The sequence below is a fragment of the Haemaphysalis longicornis genome, unplaced genomic scaffold, assembly GCF_048455015.1.
Source record: "Haemaphysalis longicornis isolate Haplotype H1 unplaced genomic scaffold, Haemaphysalis longicornis Haplotype H1 scaffold_28, whole genome shotgun sequence".
NCBI lineage: Eukaryota > Metazoa > Arthropoda > Arachnida > Ixodida > Ixodidae > Haemaphysalis > Haemaphysalis longicornis.
In genome coordinates, this window is record NW_027526329.1 from 2,274,815 (window position 1) to 2,280,814 (window position 6,000).

Consider the following 6,000-nt stretch of genomic DNA (forward strand, 5'->3'; position numbering starts at 1 on the left):
AGCTATCCGCAGGTTCCTCGGCCATGCGTCGCATTTGTGTCTACTTGTTCTGAACTCTGCTAGCATTCCATTTCTTGAATACAAGCTTGTGAATGGTGGCACCGGTTTCATGTGGTCTCACAAGTGCAAAGTAGCGTTGGAACGCCTCAAAGCTCGGCTCACTTGCGGTCCACCTCTCAGCCCTTTCAACCAGTGGGTGCATTCACATTCTGCATACCAACGCTTGTGAAGACGCGTAGGCGCTCTGGTGTTGCAACGGGACGAGAAATCCAGGAAGGGTTGTTGCGTATGGAAGTCGCTACCTGACGCCTGCTGAGAATTACTCCATCACACAGCAGGAGTTCGTTGCCAAATCTGGTCACTACAGAAATTTCGTCTCTACCTATACTGCCGGCCTTTCACAGTAATGTTAGATCGCGACGCGCTCTGCTGAATTTTGTGTGTACCTCTCAAGTACACCTGTGGGGACCGGGTCAGTCCATCGCCTACCGTAGAAAGCCAAGCCGATGACAGTGGAAACACCCAACGTTGCGGGTTCGGCAGTCCCAACGTCCCTCGGGACCAGAAGCCAGCGCGACCGCCACCTTTGCTGCGCTTCATGGTCATGACGTCGAGAAATGGTTGGATAGCTATAAACGAGTAAGCGTGTTTAACAGGTTGGACGAGAGCACCAAGATTATGGACGTTGATTGATTGATTGTGGGGTTTAACGCGCCGACGCAACGCAGGCGATGAGGCGCGCCGTAGTGGAGGGCTCCGGATTAATTTTGACCACCTGGGGTTCTTTATCGTGCGCCGAAATCTCGTACACACGGGCGTTTTTGCTTTTCGCCTCCATCAGAAAAGCGGCCGCCGCGCCGGGAATCGAACCCGCGACCTCGTGCTCAGCAGCGCAACGCCTTAGCCACTGAGCCACCGCGGCGGGTAAGATTATGGACGTGAATTTCTACTTATGTCAGAGGACAATACGGATCATTCACCACGCAAAATAAATCAAGGATAGGGTTGGAAGAAGTATTGAGCTGGGCCTGATCTTAGATCGTTGCGGCGCTCGATCCGACTGCCAAAAAAAAGCTGGATTGCCGTCTGCAGCACACCTCTTATATTGAGGATGAGACATGCCTGAAAGAGACCGGGTTCTTCAAATTATAGAAATGATAGAAATGATCGGATAAATATGATCGGCCACTTTGCTTTCATGGCTGTTGCACTTAAAAACTATTCAACCGTACCTGATGTGACCAGAATCTGCCAGAGACTGGGTGAGCTCTAGTCCATCCCCTCCCCCCGCCGGAGCCTTTTACCATCCAGCGTCTCAGCGACGACGACTTCCGAGCGATGATACGTGCCATTGCACGCGAAGAGTGGCGATATCATGGGTTTGCTTTCGCGTCGGGTGTCGCTCTCCATTCATCTGCACCCGGGCTACAGAGATTGTTAGAGAGGAGCTCGCGGCAATGCCTGGAATCCGGTCACCGGAGCCTCCTGCTCCTATGGCGGTCCAATCTTCTTCCGATGTTGCTGGGCGACCACCCATTCCGCTGACGCCAATCTTGGATGAACGTGCTTCCGGCTGTGTCGCAGCGATTCCGAGAGGTTTCAGTCCGCGATCTGCCTACCGAAAATGGCGAGAACCCCGCCAATAGTCCGCTTTTGCCTGACCAGTTGGCCATCACTGCGGCATCGGCGACCACATTTCGAAGTTCGGCCGCCGGCGCTAACAGCAGGAGCGACGAAAATACGACACATATGAACGCCACTGCATGTTCTTTAGCTATGCTTGCTACCGCGGAAGTCGCCCGTCGTCTAGACATAGTTCTACCTCTCCCCGGGCGTCTCAGCTTAACTGTCTCGCAGCCCCCCCCCCCAATGCGAGACGCCGTTCATCATCACCACCCCGCCATGCTGTGTTGCGTCTTTCGCCTGTCCCGCATGACTCAAACCCCTTTCCGGAAAACTAGGCCTTCCAGGTTTTCGGCAGGAAACTGCATTACACGGAAAAAAAGTATACAGTTCCCAAAGAAAGTTCACAGAACGTACCAATTGTGTTAAAGGTGTTAGTGTAACTGCACTCATTGACATTGCATGTTATATATCAGTTGAAAACGCTGACATATGTGCAAAAATACTTAACGGCAGGACTACGTATAACTGACCTACATTATGTGGGGCGAATGACATCGTGACACAACCCTCCAGCAACCGCACTGCACGTGTTTTCAGTGGTGCAAGTTGGCATCACATCGAGTATGCGGCTGTTTTGCTTTGTTCTCTTGAACCTATTCCAGGATTGCACTTTGTAATCAATCAATCAATCAATCAATCAATCAATCAATCAATCAATCAATCAATCAATCCTTTATTGGAAGAAACCAAAATACATCGTGTGCTACAGGGACAGAGACTAAAGGCTAAATCGCCTGACGAGGACTCTGTCCCTCTGCAGTTTAACAACGTTGCGTGTACACTTTACGCAAAAAATATTCGCAATTTGGGTATCTGTACAGAGCAAAGTTTGCCACAAAAAAAAAATCTATCACAACTTCTCTAGTAAAAGAACACCAAGAAAATAACTACATCCAAAATTATACGACCAAGTTCACAACATCATATAAAACAGTTGATACAACCGATACCCAAAAAAATAATAATTAACAAAAAAAACGCTTACAACTGATCAAGTTGTTACAACAATAATACATGAATTTCTCATGACACAGTGAATAACTGTACACACGTGTATAATATTTCGCTAAGCACGGTAACGCCATTCACAAAAAGGAAGCAAGAAAACAAACCAGAAAATTTCAGCTAGATTGCGTGAACAAAAATGGCAGGCAATATCAATTGCTGTAGTGGAGACCGAGTGACTGCAATACATTCTTAATGTGCTTTTTAAACGCACTTACCAAACGCGTGAAATGTATATTACCATTTAATTTATTAAGTATAAAAAGTGTTTGATATTCAGTTGTGTGTTTGCCATAATTTGTCCTGGTTTTCGGCATTCTCTTTTTTTTTGTCGTATTGAATAACCTGAATCGTGATCTACGCCTGGCCTGCAAAGGTTATTTGGTTGTATGTACTGTAGCAGCTTAAAATAGTAAAGCTGGTCTGCTTTTAATATATCGTGTTTCAAAAACAGGGGAGATGTCGGCAGACTCTGGCAGTTTCCGTGATAGTTTTCAAAACATCTAAGCACTTTCTTCTGTAGCACAATTATTTTACTATAATTGCCGGACGTCGTTGTTCCCCATACTAATAATCCATAACAGAGCTTCGAATAGAACAAAGAGCGGTAAAGAAGTTTTTTTAGCCAAAGCGGAATTAATGTTGTTAACTTGTACAGGGTGCCCAGAGTTCGAGCCAATTCTATCCATAAGTGTTCAACGTGCGCTTTCCACGATAATTCCTCCTGAAACCAAACGCCAAGAAATTTTTGCTCTCTAACCCTTTTAAGGAGCTGGTTATTGAACATAACTTTAAAAGTGGTGCCTAACGGTTTATTTATAGGGCGAAATATGATGTACGTAGTTTTTTTGGCATTTAATTGTAACCTGTTATTTTTCAGCCAGTTTGACAGGCGTCGCATGTAATCGTTAACGCTGCTTTCAAGTGACGCCAGATTATTAGACGTAAAAAAGATATTAGTGTCATCTGCATACATTATGAGTTGTGGTGAATGAGGCATCGAAACAATATCATTTATATATGCAAGGAAGAGGAACGGTCCTAAAATCGAGCCCTGTGGGACACCCTGTTTCAACATTAATTTTGAAGACATTGTGCCATCAACATTCACAGTTTGGTAACGGTCTTGCAAATATGACTTAATAAGATCTTGGGCAATTCCACGTACACCATAAATGAACAACTTATTAACCAGCAGGTCATACTGTATGGAGTCAAAGGCTTTCTTAATGTCTACGAACAGTCCAAGCGTGTATTTTCGATTTTCCATGTTAGCTAATATTGCGTCCTTGATAAGAAGTAACGCCTGCTCAGTCGAACGCCCTTTCCGAAAACCGTATTGGCTGTCTGTTATTATACCGTGTATATCAAAGAAAGAAACGAGTCTGTCCAAAATAACACCCTCAAAAATTTTAGATAGCGTGGTTAGCACGGAGATAGGGCGGTAATTTGATGGGTTTTCTGGATCACCGCTCTTGAATATGGGAGTGACTTTTGCAACTTTTTTGGGAAGACACCAGTGCTCAAGGTAAGGTTTATTATATGTGCTAGAACTTCGGAGATAAACGGTGCAATTGACTATATCTCGGACGGCCCGATGTCATCAATTCCTGCTGCGACGTTTAGTTTCAGCTTTCTTATTAGTGATGCTACCTCCATAGGATCAGTAGGCCATAAAAAAATTGACTCGGAAATACATGCGGCAGATGTCGTAGTTTCAGCATCATCGCTATCATTCCAGCTGTTGTATGAACCTGCGTTCACAAAATGCGCGTTCATAGCATCAGCGACGGCCTCCCCACAAACGCTCCTACCGTCTAGTGTAATTGTGGTCATTTTGCGATGTGTTTTCATTTTCCCGGTAAGCCTGTTGAACTCGTCCCACACCTTTCTGGGGTTTCCCTGTATATATTCAAACTCATTGTGGAAATATTGTTCCTTCGCTTTCTTAAGATCGGATGTCAACATATTTCGGTATTTTTTATATTTTGTAAACAATTCACCATCGCTCTTTTTAAGATACTCATGATATAATTTGTTCTTTGTTTTTATTCTGGCGTATAGGATTCAGCTCATCCACGGTTTGCGAAATTTATTTGTTTGCTTGGAGGTACATTTTTCTAGGGGAAAAGCAGCGTAGTGACAATCCTTTAATATGCCCTCAAAAACATCGTAGGCGTTCTTGGCGTCACATTGCAGGTAAACAGGGTTCCAGTGCGCCGATTCAATCGAGCGTAGGAATATTCCTAAAGCTTCGTTAGTAATTTTTCACCGAAAATATACCCGTTCGTTATGTAAGTGGTTGTTTGTAGCAAAAGAAGGTAGTAGAAAAAATATTGGTAAATGGTCGCTCAGGTCGCATGATGGCACACCACTGCGACATTCGTGTGGACGCATGTTCGTGGCGCATATGTCTAGTAAAGTAGCAGTGTGCGTAGTTAATTGTGTGGGCACGTGGATAAGATTTGCAGCATCATAAGTACATAATAGAGCATTCAGTTCTTTCGCATAGTTATCATTACAACACAGATCAATATTAATGTCACCCAAGACAACATAAGAATGCTTTTCACATATTGAAGAGGACAAGAACATCTCGAAAAATTCTAAAAAGTTGCGTTTTCGCCCTTGCGGGGGTCGGTATAATGGTAGCACTATCAGTTTCGATAGCCTAACAGCCAAACAATCCACATCTGCCGAGATAAAGGAAAAATCATGTAATACTTCAGAAGTCAGTTCTTCTTTGAAATAAACGGCTAGGCCACCGCCTCTTTTGGTTTTGCGACATAAGTGCTCAGAACGATAGCCATTCAAACGCGGCGCATTATCAGGGTTTGTAACCCAAGTCTCTGAAAAGGCGAGGATGTCGTAGCGCTCATTAAAGGATTCCAGAAAGAGGGTAAGTTCATCCATTTTGTTTTTTATACTTCTGATATTCATATGAATGACTGAAAATGAAGTTCCAGGACTACAGAATTCATGATTAAATTCTTCTGTGCTGTAGTAGTTACCACTAACGTCCGAGTTCGTCGCCATATCGTTACAGCGCAGCTATCATCCCGTTGAAGTCCCGTTTTTTTTCCTTTTACGTGATTTTGTCCAGGTCAGCATGGATCGAAATTTGGACGCTTTTTGCTTTTTCGTCTTTTCGTGCTAGCACTTTGCAAGAAGCCGTCCAAACAAATTTCCATCCCACTTCTTTTTTTCTTTTTGATCGCCGCAGAAAGCAAAGCCTTAGTTGCCTGAGTCAGGTGCTCGTTTACATAGATTGCACCTTTCGCTTCAATGCCCAGAACAGAGGTGTCTACT